The sequence below is a fragment of the Eulemur rufifrons genome, chromosome 29, assembly GCF_041146395.1.
Source record: "Eulemur rufifrons isolate Redbay chromosome 29, OSU_ERuf_1, whole genome shotgun sequence".
Taxonomy (NCBI): Eukaryota; Metazoa; Chordata; class Mammalia; order Primates; family Lemuridae; genus Eulemur; species Eulemur rufifrons.
The window spans coordinates 52,685,204-52,698,690 of NC_091011.1; positions in this window are offsets into that span (position 1 = coordinate 52,685,204).

Genomic DNA, 13,487 nt, shown 5'->3' on the forward strand with positions numbered 1-13,487 from the left:
AATTAATATTTGTTATTTATTGGATATAAAGAATGATGGATAGAGGATGTATCAGATATTAAAATGGTAAGAACAGATACTACACTTAATCTTAGATGGAACGATTGAATTTCCAAAGTTTTCCTTTAAGTAAGTTTTCATTCCAGAGAATGGGAAAGAAGAGTGTGAAAAGTTTTAGGACAGGAATTAACATTTCCCATTGGATGTCAGAAAAAGGAGCAAGGTGAGATCTTAGTTAGACTCAAAGATAATCAGTAAGCATTATGTGTCATCTAAGCCAGCTGTCAATTCCAAGGAAGTCAAAGGTAAGAGAGAACTTATCTATAATAAAAATTAAATAATAAGCATATATATACAGATGATCAGAAAAGTCCAATAAACAAAAACGTGTTGCTTTTCTTTCTCCATATATATATATATATATATATATATATATAATATTTCTGGAAGGATAGAGAAGAAAATGATCATATTTGTTATTTCCAAGCAAATGGGAGTAGGGAAGATAAAGAATTTCCAGTATATACCTTTTGTTACAATTGAATTGTGAACCAGGTAAACATGTTGTCTATCTAAAAATTTTGAATATTAGGAAGTGAAGGTAGAGTTCTAAATAAAAAACTGATGATTACAAAAATAAATATGTGCCTTACAAGCACATACTTGTGCCAGGTATTTTATATACAACCCCTCATTCAACCCTTATATCAGTCCCATTGCTCAGATTTTGGGAAACTGAAGTTTGGTGAGGTTGTCTTTTTAAGTTTTCCAGAGATTTGACTCTTTGTGAAAGATAGCTAGAACAATAAGCATTTGCATTCAATTAGACTAAGAAATTAATTAAATATCTAGATTAACACTGATGTCCCAGTTAGCACTACAATCTCCCCAGGTATTTTTTGTAAATATTGCATATTAGCAAATATGTACTTTAAAATTTTACTGAATGTGATTTTAAAATAGAAACATTATGTAGAACCTATGGCATGAGAAAGACTGAGCAGTGAACCCAGAATCTTGACTATAATTGCAGAGTACAAGTAACCTCCTAGAGCAGGGGGGAGGGGGACCTTTTCATGTTAGAAGGCTGTATTAATTTAGGTGTAGTCAAATAAGTTCACATTCGAGAAACTTCAATGAGATATACTTAAAAATGTGCATTATTTTGTAAAGATTGAATTACTATGTACTTAATAACTTCAAAAAATGAAAACTATTTGCTAATTTTAGAGTTAACCTTTTAATGACTTTGTTGTGTCTGCTTTTTGTTGAAAAGCATTTGAATATTTGGTTGCAGCATGGAGGTCCTCAGTTTCAGTTGATCTTTAGATAGGTATCAGTCATTCATGACCTTAAAGACATCTTGATTTGGGTTAGGTAGGGGAATGTAGATTCGCAGCAGTAAGTGATTGAAAAGTAAAAAAGCATTTTGGGGCATGTTGCTGAAGGCATGGGTATTCTACTGCATTTTGCCATATGTCAATTGGATCTTTCTTAGCATCAAATAATGACTCCAAAATGTCATCTACTGAGAGCTCAGTCCATTCTATCTGTAGTTCTTTAGGTGCCTTGGTGATACCAACTAGGTAAGGCTGAAATCCTAATTTGAGTTTTATGACGTGATTCTCAAAGTCAGTGAACCTTTCATTGTATTCTCCAATTAATAAGTCTATAACAGCTGTTTATTCTTCAAATGATTTGCATATATCATCCTGCTCATCAATGACATTTGCTAAATGGGGAAAATGTCCATCCAAAATTTCCTTTTGAAGAAGTGTTTTGAAAAAAAGGCAGCTTTTTTTTTTTTTAAATGCTTGGATTTTTGCCACATATCATATATAGACTTAGGTTTACCTTGCAAAGAAATATTCAAGTTGTTTTGATTTGACATGATATCACACATAAATGCTGCATTCCTGCAGAAATTTTCTTTCAATAATTCCCATTGCTGATTCTGGTCTTCATAAAATTTAACTATCTGTGCTTCAAGAGATAAAAACTTTATCTAACACCTGTCCCTGTGATAGCCAACATACTTTAGAATGATACAGCAAATACACACTGAATATTCATCATTCAACTTTAGCATGTTACGAAACTGGTGATGCCTTGTTGCATTTGCAAAAATATAGTTAACGATAATTATAACTTGCTGCAAAGTGTCACTTAAAATAGTAGCTTTAGCACAGAGATTTTGCTGATGCAAGATACAATGAAAAGAAATGAGGGCATCTGGATCTGTTAATACTTTTTTTAATCTGTGAAATAAACCCTTTATGTTTTCCTGTCATGGAAGGTGCACTATCTGCACATAAATTCACTAAATTTATCAAATGCAGTCCAACTTCACGATATTTATCTTAAAAGTTGTTGAAGATATCTGTTCCCCGTGTTCTGTTTGCAAAAGTGTCCAAAGCAAGTAACTCTTTGTAGCAAGAAAATCTTCTGTTATGACATGAATGAAGTATAAAACCTGTGCTGAGTCAGTAGTATCAGTAAATTCATCAAAAGCGACTGAGTAATATATATTCTCCTTTTGAAGTATTGCATGAAGTTGTTCTGTTAAGTCGAAGGCTAATTCATGCTGCTGATTAGATTAGTTATGGTTCTCCTGAAAGAGGCATTTGTTTGTACTTTGAAATATTATCAGATACTAAACATCCTATAATCTCAATAATGCATTCTTTCACAATTTCTACATCTCTGAATGGCTCCCCTTTTTCCCCCCAAGTATAAAAGCTACTTTATAAGGTGTTTCAGTGGCATTATTTCTGGGTCTTATTGCCACTTAAAAGAATTGTCTTTGCTTTTGCTTTTCATCTTTTAATTTCTGCAGTACAACCTTTTGTGCCTTTCTCTCTAATTTAAAATATTTGTGGTCATTATGAGTGTTATAATGCTGATAAGCATTGAATTTCTTTAAAGTTGATATTGCAGTATCACAAAGCAAAAGCATCTTTAGCAGAAACAAGATAACATTGCAACTCCTGCTCCTCATTAAAAAATCTATATTCTTCCTTCCATGTTTTCTTGGTCTTCTTTGACATGATGGGCTGTTAAGCAGACAGAATTAAAAAATACTGTCCAGAGAGAGATAGGAAGATGGCGGAGTGGCGGTTACTGCTTGGATCTGCGCTCTGGCGAGGAACCATGGATCTGGACCTGCCACAATGCTAGAGGACCGCTCCCACACAGGAACAGCGGTGTGAATCCACGGAGAATCAGCGTGGGACAAACAGAGCAAGTGAGGTCTGAGGTGAACAGAAATTAAGATCGCGGAACTCTGCGGAAGGCGCGGAACAGACAGTAGCCAGCGGAGCTCAGGCGGCTGCGCCCACCCCCAGGTGGGGCGGGGGCAGTCTTTAGGAAAAGCGGCTTGCGCTCCTCACTGACCTCCACCCCCAATTGCTTGGAGACCCCCTCGCAAGCCAGAGCAGAATCACCGAGGGAGACGTAGGGCATTGCAGACAGGAGGCTTTTTCGGGAGAATAGCTTGGAACCTGGGAAGTCTCAGCTGAGACAGTCCTTGGTGAGAAGGGACGGACCTGTGCCAGGGGGGAGGGGCACGATCAATCCCCGATCAGCGAATTGTGCTGTACCTCTGCGCTACTTTTGTCGGTGGTTCTTCAGCCGGTGGCCCCCGGCGGCTTTGCCAGCCAACCCCCCCGGCAGTGGCGGTCTCTGGTCTCTGCCTGCCGGGGAGCCGATCCCCCTCCGACCCCGGAGCGCTGCGGGCGCCATCGTGAAAGCAAAGGCGGAACCGCTGGGGAGCCATAAGGTGCCGAGCAGCTCTCTCTCCCCGGCGCCCTCTGCTGGTCTCTGGGCCCGCGCCATCTCCACCGGGACGTGCTCGGCGTGAAGGGGTGGAGCTGCGCTAAGACGTAAAATAAACATTGAGTTGCCTCTGGGGACCCAACGGAGCGGGCGTGAAGGGGCGGAGCTGCGCTAAGGCACAAAAACACAATCATTGAGCTGCTGAACTGTATACTTCAGAATTGTGTATCCCTTCGTTTAGCGATGTGCTGTGGTGCTGTGTAGCTTTGTTTTTGTTCTTTTGTGTTTGTGTTTTTGCTGTTTCTGAGTTAGGTCTCTTTGTGTTATTTGTTAGTTTGGTTTTTGTTTTTTCTTTGTTTTGTTTTGTTTTATTTTGCTTCTTTTGTTTTTTTTTTTTGGTTTTGTTTTTTTCTTTTCTCTCTTTCCTTTTTTTTCCTCTTCTCTTCTCCTTTTCTTTTCTCTTTCTTTTTCTTCTCCTTCTGTTCTTTCTTTTCTCTTCCTTTTTTTTTCTTTCTTTTTCTTTTCTTTTCTTTTTTCTTTTTCTTTATTTCTTCTCTCTTTTTGCCTTCTAACAGGGAACCCACGGTGAGCTTGGGAACGGGCCAGGCCCCTGGCTCTGGTACATACCGGAACCTGAGTAGTCACTCCCAACACCGGCGATCTGCGGGTGCGCAATCGCCATCTTGGGGCCCACAGCCAAGTCACTGGGGAGCAATAGGATGCCAAGAGGCTCCCTGGACGGCCCCCTCCCCTGGTCCACAGACCTTATATAGGGACCCCACCCATGTCTAAACATTGACTACTTCTCCAGAAGTGAGAGTGTGGAGCCTGGTCCCTGGGGACATTGGGCCAATGCAGACTTTTGCCCGTGGGAGTTGCGGCAACTGGGGCACTGAGCGAGCGAGGGCACCATCCACTCCCCACAGCTAGTATCTTTCCTGCAGATAGAGACAGAAACCACCCCTATAGAGGAAGAACCAAAGGGAAACAAACAAACAAACAGAATTTTGGTCCACTACTAGTGTGGACCCTGCCTGCCTTATGAAAGACTACAACACAGTGTCCTAACTCGCCAAAGCAGTCTTGGATCACTCCAATCCTCTAGGATTGGACCCATCAGAAGCAGTCCCCCAACTGAAATAGAAAAATTTCTAAACAATTCACACCAGTCTTCCCCTCTTGCCAAAGGAAGCAATATACCTAGACTGCTCCACAGCCTAAGAATAGAGCACAGAGAGTGCTGTTAACCAGACTAAATCTATAAGAAAAGATCCAACGATTAATCTAGATGGGAAGGGCCCAGCGAAAACACACAGGAAGCACAAGGAATCAAACAGAAAGCTCACCCCCAAAGAGAAATACCAGCTCTCAACCATTTGACACAAACCAGACTCAAAACACCAACATGTCACAGGAAGAATTCCAATTATGGATCATAAACAAGCTGAATAATATACAAGAATCAATGGAAAAACAGCACAAGGAAAATGAAAAAAAAATACAGGATTTGGAGGAAAAATTCACTAAAGAAATTGAAATATTGAAGAAAAACCAAACTGAACTCCTAGAAATGAAGAATTCACTCAGAGAGCTACAAAACACTGTGGAAAGTCTCAAAAGCAGGGTAGATCAAACAGAGGAAAGAATCTCAGAAATTGAAGATAACTCCTTCCAACTAAATAAGTCAGTCACAGAGATAGATCAAAAAAGTAAGAGAAATGATCTGGGTCTTCAAGAAATGTGGGATTATGTGAAGAAACCTAACTTGAGAGTTATTGGCATTCCTGAGGGTGAAGAAGACAATAAGCAAGGGTTGGACAAGCTATTTGAAGACATAATCGAGGAAAATTTTCCAGGCCTTGCCAATACTCTAGACATACAGATTCAAGAAGCTCAAAGGACCCCTGGGAGATTCATAGCAAATAGGAAAACACCACGCCACGTAGTCATCAGGCTGACCAAAATATCCACTAAAGAGTCCCTTCTCCGAGCTGTAAGGAGAAAGAAACAGGTAACTTACAAAGGAAAACCCATCAGAATTACGCCAGATTTCTCAGCTGAAACCTTACAAGCAAGAAGAGGTTGGGGCCCCATTTTCACTCTTCTGAAACAGAATAATGCCCAGCCTAGAATCTTGTACCCAGCTAAGCTAAGTTTTCTATACGAAGGAGAAATCAAGACATTCTCAGATAAACAAAGGTTGAGGGAATTCACCAAGACAAGACCAGCCCTACAAGAAGTACTCAAAAGAGAGTTACACACGGATCAGCACAAGAAAGATCCACGAATGTAAAACTACTCAAGAGCTAAAGATGAAATTCCAGATACCACAATGGCTCAGGAGAGAAAACATCGCAATGAAGTTCTACCCAACAAGCTGAACAAAAAACTGTCTCACTTATCAGTTTTCTCAATAAATGTGAATGGCTTGAATTCCCCGATCAAGAGACATAGACTGTCCCAATGGATAAAAAAAGCACAAGCCAAGTATCTGCTGTCTTCAAGAAACCCACCTAACGAGCAAAGATGCATTTAGACTGAAAGTAAAAGGATGGAAATCGGTATTTCAAGCAAACGGTAACGAAAAGAAAGCTGGTGTGGCAATCTTAATTTCCAATAACTTAGCTTTCAAACCAACAAAAATAATAAAAGACAAAGATGGCTACTACATACTGGTCAAGGGCACAATTCAACAAGAAGCCATGACTATACTCAATATATATGCACCCAACCTAGGTGCACCTAGATTCATAAAGCAAACCCTACTAGATCTGAACCAGATGATAGATAATAATACTGTAATAGCTGGAGACTTTAACACCCCACTGACAGTACAGGACAGATCCTCTAAACAGAGAATAAACAAAGACATAATGGACCTAAATAGAATGCTAGAACAAATGGGCATGGCTGACATCTATAGGACATTCCACCCAAAGTCCACAGAATATACATTTTTCTCATCAGCTCACGGGACATTCTCTAAGATTGACCATGTCCTAGGACATAAAGCATGTCTTAAAAAATTCAAAAAAATAGAAATTATACCATGCATCTTAGATCACAGTGGAATAAAAGTAACAATGATCACAAACAGAAATCCTCACTCTTACTCAAAGTCATGGAAGCTAAATAACTTTCTCCTGAATAATTATTCTATAAAGGAAGAAATCAAGATGGAAATCAAAAGTTTCTTTGAATTAAATGACAATGGAGATACAACTTATCAAAATCTATGGGACGCAGCTAAAGCAGTCCTGAGAGGGAAATTCATACCCATAAATGCCTATATCCAAAAGACAGAAAACATGCAAATAGACAACCTAATGAATAGACTCAAATAGCTGGAGAAAGAAGAACAGAACGACCCCAAACCCAGCAGAAGGCGAGAAATTACTAAGATCAAATCAGAATTAAATGAAAAGGACAACAAAGAAACTATAAGGGAAATTAATAAAACAAAAAGTTGGTTCTTTGAAAAGATAAACAAAATAGACACACCTCTGGCTAAACTAACCAAGAGCACAAAAGTAAAATCTCTAATAACCTCCATTAGGAACATGAAAGGAGAAATCACAACCGATGCTACAGAGATACAAGATATCATCTATGAATTCTACAAAAATCTTTATGCACACAAACTGGAGAATGCGGAGGAAATGGACAAATTTTTAGAAACACATAGTCTTCCCAGGCTCAACCAGGAAGAAATAGAGTACCTGAACAGACCAATATCAAGAACTGAAATCGAAACAGCAATAAAAAACCTTCCCAAAAAGAAAAGCCCTGGTCCAGATGGGTTCACACCTGAATTTTACCATACATACAAAGAAGAACTGGTGCCCATCCTACATAAACTATTCTCCAATATTGAGAAGGATGGAATTCTCCCCAACACGTTCTACCAAGCCAATATAACATTGATACCAAAACCAGGAAAGGACGCAACAAAAATAGAGAACTACAGACCAATTTCTCTCATGAATATAGATGCAAAAATTTTCAATAAAATACTAGCAAATCGAATCCAAGTACTTATCAAAAAAATAATCCACCACGACCAAGTGGGCTTCATCCCAGAGATGCAGGGGTGGTTCAACATACGTAAATCTATAAATGTAATTCACCACATAAATAGAAGCAAAACCAAAAACCATATGATACTCTCATTAGATGCAGAAAAAGCATTTGACAAAATTCAACACTCTTTTATGATAAAAACGCTTAACAAAATAGGCGTAGATGGAACCTACCTAAAAATGATACGAGCCATATATGACAGACCCACAGCCAACATCATTCTGAATGGGGAAAAATTGAAAGCACTCCCACTTAGAACTGGAACCAGACAGGGCTGCCCACTGTCCCCATTACTTTTCAACATAGTATTGGAAGTCCTTGCGAGAGCTATCAGGCAAGAGAGCAAAATCAAGGGAGTCCAAATAGGGAAGGAAGAGATCAAACTCTCACTTTTTGCTGACGATATGATGCTATACCTGGAAAACCCCCAGGATTCAACCATGAGACTCCTGGAATTGATTAACGAATATAGCAAAGTCTCTGGCTACAAAATTAATATACACAAATCAGAGGCATTTATATATGCCAACAACAGTCAATCAGAAAACTAAATTAAAGACTCAATACCCTTCAAAATAGCAACAAAGAAAATAAAATATCTAGGTATATACCTAACTAAAGAGGTAAAGGACCTCTATAAGGAAAACTATGAAACACTGAGAAAAGAAATAGCAGAACTTGCAAATAGATGGAAAAATACACCATGCTCGTGGATCAGAAGAATCAACATTGTTAAAATGTCTATACTACCCAAAGTGATCCACAGATTCAATGCAATCCCTATTAAATTACCAACATCATTCTTCACAGATGTAGAGAAAATAATTATACACTTCGTATGGAACCAGAGAAGACCCCGTATAGCAAAAGCAATTTTAAGCAACAAAAACAAAATGGGAGGTATTAATTTGCCAGACCTCAAACTATACTACAAGGCCGTGGTTCTTAAAACAGCCTGGTACTGGCACAAGTACAGGGACACAGACCAGTGGAACACAACAGAAAATCCAAATATAGAACCATCCTCATATAGTCACCTAATTTTTGACAAAGCGGGAAAGAATATACTCTGGGGACAAGAATCCCTATTCAATAAATGGTGCTGGGAGAATTGGTTAGCCACTTGTAGAAGACTGAAACAGGACCCACAGCTTTCACCTCTCACAAAAATCAAATCACGGTGGATAACAGACTTAAACCTTAGGCGTGATACAATCAGAATTCTAGAAGAAAATGTAGGAAAGACTCTTACAGACATTGGCCTAGGCAAAGAATTTATGAAGAAGACCCCCAAGGCAATCACAGCAGCAACAAAAATAAATGAATGGGACATGATTAAATTAAAAAGCTTCTGCACAGCCAAAGAAACAGTCCAGAGAATAAACAGACCACCTACAGAATGGGAAAAAATTTTTGCATACTACACATCAGATAAAGGACTGATAACAAGAATCTATTTAGAACTCAGAAAAATCAGCAAGAAAAAATCAAGTAACCCTATCAAAAAGTGGGCAAATGACATGAATAGAAACTTCTCGAGAGAAGATATAAGAATGGCTAACAAACATATGAAAAAATGCTCAACATCCCTAATCATCAGAGAAATGCAAATCAAAACCACAATGAGATATCACTTAACCCCAGTGAGAATGGCCTTTATCAAAAAAACCCAAAACAACACATGTTGGCATGGGTGCGGAGAGACAGGAACACTCATACACTGCTGGTGGGACTGCAAACTAGTGCAACCCCTGTGGAAAGCATTATGGAGGTATCTTAAACAGATTCAAGTAGACCTGCCATTTGACCCAGCAATCCCATTACTGGGCATATACCCAAAGGAAAAAAGGTCATTCTTTAACAAAGACACATGTACCCGAATGTTTATAGCAGCACAATTCACAATAGCAAAGATGTGGAAGCAACCCAAATGCCCATCAATACATGATTGGATTAGTAAGCTGTGGTATATGTATACCATGGAATATTACTCAGCTATAAGGAATGATGAAGATATGACATCTCTATGGTTCTCCTGGAGAGAGTTGGAACCCATTATATTAAGTGAAGTATCCCAAGAATGGAAAAACAAGCATCACATGTACTCACCAGAAAATTGGTTTCCCTGATCATCACCTAAATACACATCTGGGAACAACACCAATTGGATGTCAGACTGAGGTGGGGGGCGGGGGAGGGGATGGGGGTATGCCTACACAATGAGTGCATTGTGCACCGTTTGGGGAGTGGTAACACTTGAAGGTGCTGACTCGGGAAGGGGGGGTGGGGAAGGGAGGGATATATACCTACATGATGGGTGCAATGCGCACGACCTGGGGAACAGACACGTCTGGAGCTCTGGCTTGGGGGGAAAGGCGGAACAGGAGCAACGTATGTAACCTGAAATTCTGTATCCCCCATAACAAGATGAAATAAAAAAAAAAAAATACTGTCCAGCTGTGCAAATATTCACAAATTCCACCTCAAACAGAAACCCGGCGTGCCATTGTCAAAAGCTCATAACAGACTGGCGTACTAGACCCCCAGAAACTCTCGCCAACCAGTCTGGAGTGTGATAGTGGTGCCAGTCAAGCAGGGGAAGTTAGAAATAAATCATGAGGGTAGCAGCTGTCAATTTAGCCCTTATGGCTTACTAATGTTCTAATTGTGCTGGTCAATCTGGGAGGATTATTTTGTTGGAACTTATTTTATTATTTGGCTTTTTAAATATGTTCATTTTGAAAATAAAATAAAAATTTAAAAGATGAACAAAAATGTATTAATAAAAACAAAAATAATCATTCTGTAAAATTTGGATTCAGTCAAAAGGCTGCACTTACAGATCTAGAAGGCCACACTGGCCTTAAGGTTACAGGTTCCCCACACCTGTCCTAAAGCCTGAAAGCTACCTACAGAAGTGGACTTAGAATTACACTGCCTTCATTGTTATCTCTCTCTTCCAGTGTGAATGATCTTCAAAGAAGAAGACTGAATTGTGGTGTTGAAAGCCATGTGGAAAGCATTTTCCTCAATGATTGTTGAGATTGAAAGTGATCTTAAGTTCACCTTTAGAAAATCCTTATATTATTTAGTGGGTTGTCCAACATTTGACTTTGCACAAAGAATAGCCCATAGAGATTCTATGCAAAATTCTAATATTTCATGTTTAGAAAAGAAGTAGACCAATAAACTATGTGAAATAAAACTGGACTCTACTTAACTGATGTATATTTCTGGAATCCTGCTTTATATTTTGTCAAATATCAGAAAGAATGATAAATTTTATAAATAATTTATAAAATATTAAAATATATAATGACTTCATGCTTGGGAATCTCTGGGCACTCCATTTTTTGTTCTGGATATTAGTAAGTTTATCTCAATTATTCCATGTAGATTTGAAAAGAAACCCTCATATAAATGACCATTGCATTTATCATTTTAATTTTCTGGTTGTATAATTTCAGAATGGATTCCCTTATTTTATGCTAATTATTAATTGTTTTAGTAAAAAAAGACTTCTTGTATTGACTCTTTTTAAATGTTTGGATCATAGCTTAACAAGAGCTATTTATTACATTTTTAAAGATTTCCAAAGATAGAGCTTTTAAAATAATTTCTGTATACTAACATAAAAGCCTTCTTTTACATTATAAACTCACTAGATTGCATTTTATAAATTATTTTAGTGACTTAGTATGATTTTAAGCTACTTAAAATTCAGAATTATGCATTCCACATGTCAGTAATATCAGGACAATAAATATAGGGTTCTAATATTGGATCTCCTATAAGCAATTTTGTTTTAAAAAAAGAAACTATTTTTTTAAGGGCAAACTCAAAAGCCTCAAGTACTGAATTTCATTTGAAACACTCTATTTTGTGCAATGATGATAGAATGTATACAACAAATCCTCTGTGTTCCTAGATTTTTATTTTTATTATTATTATTTTTTTTTTTTTTAGGAAGGGAACAATTGGCTTTTAAATTTCACTCTGACGCCTCTCATTTCATTACAACTCCATACCACCTGAAAATAATCTACCAGAGAGTTACACCTAACCAAGTGCAATGGAGATGGAAACATTTAAGTATCTCTTTGGAGGGAAGGAAATAGTATCTTTAATGTGCCTTTCTATATACTATGTCAACCTCATAGTTAAATTACACTATGGACCCATACCAAGCCCTATTCATGGTCGCACCTCTTATCCCTTTATTAACCTTCAGGTTTTTACGATCTGTTAGGCATAGATACACATCTGCTCAACAGACCAAAATCATACCTAGCCACCTGCCTAAATATTTCAAAGGCTACTAGTAAAAATACCTTAAGTGCACAAAAAGTGCCCAGCATCATTTTAAGATGAACATATTTTCTATGCACCACAATCCTCAAGGCTTATTTTCAGCAACTCACATAGTTTGCTCTTGTAGCTCTTTGGTTCTAGATATGGATGAGGCCTAACATCTCAGGTTTAAGGTATTTTGCATCATTTAACAGGAGGAGGATGAGAATTAGCCATGGGAATATATAATGAAAATTCTTTAAAAAAAAAAAAAATACTTGTACCCAAGCACAATGTCATTTTAAATTTCTTGGGTCCAGATGGTATAGTAGGAATCTCAAGATTTTTTTTAAAGCAATTAAAATATTAAAATATTTAAAAATAACTTGATTTTGTCCCATTTATTTCCAAGTCCTATATAAAAGGAGTTGATTAACTAATATAAGCTGGACAGTGCCATTTAAGTATTTTTTCATTAATATTTTTTGGTTTTCCATCAATAGATTTTAATTTATATTAAAAAATAAGGAAGACACACAGTAGTTAATAAATCTAGATTGAGTTAAAGACACCAGAGGTAACAAAAGTTATTCACCTTTAAGTACAAATAGATGTCTGTCAAATAGTTCATGGAAATGAGAAATAAAACTAAAGCAAAGATTAATTTACGGTCTGTGACGTGGTAAATAACTAGATTTAGAAACAGTAACAAGCAAGAAAATAGTATTTATCATATATCTGATTATTCCATATCATAGAATGGAGAGAACACATCATAACATGAGGCTGAATTAGGTTTTGCTTAAAGAAATTATGGACCTATAGAAACATACTAACTAACCTTGGCATTGTATTGTATTTGGGAAAACTGTAGTGCAGATAGCCTCTGTTAGCTTTCTGGCAAACTTGAAAGAGAAAACACACTAGGTATTCAGTTTAAACGGGCAAGGAAAATATAGGTAGGAGTGGCACTGTCCATTGATACTATAAATATGTTTATTTGTCGAAATGTTAATAGACATCCTAAAAGGAGTATTATTTGTAGGCCATGAGCTTAGAAATCAGAAAAAAAATTTTCATAAAATGCCTTTGATTCTAATTATAGGAGTTTCCTGCTATTTTGAATAATAAATGGATAAAAATTTGATTTGAAAATGCAAAATTAGTTATTGGTATGCAAATAGAGAGCTCTTTCTATTTCATTTTTCCCAGGAAGAATAATTTCATTACAAAATCTACTTAAGCAGATTTATAAGAAGTTGACTCCATGACAGATGTTTAGTTTTCAAGTAACTGAAGAATCTCAGCAGATTTTGAGTATGGTTGCACTTCCCAGAAAAATA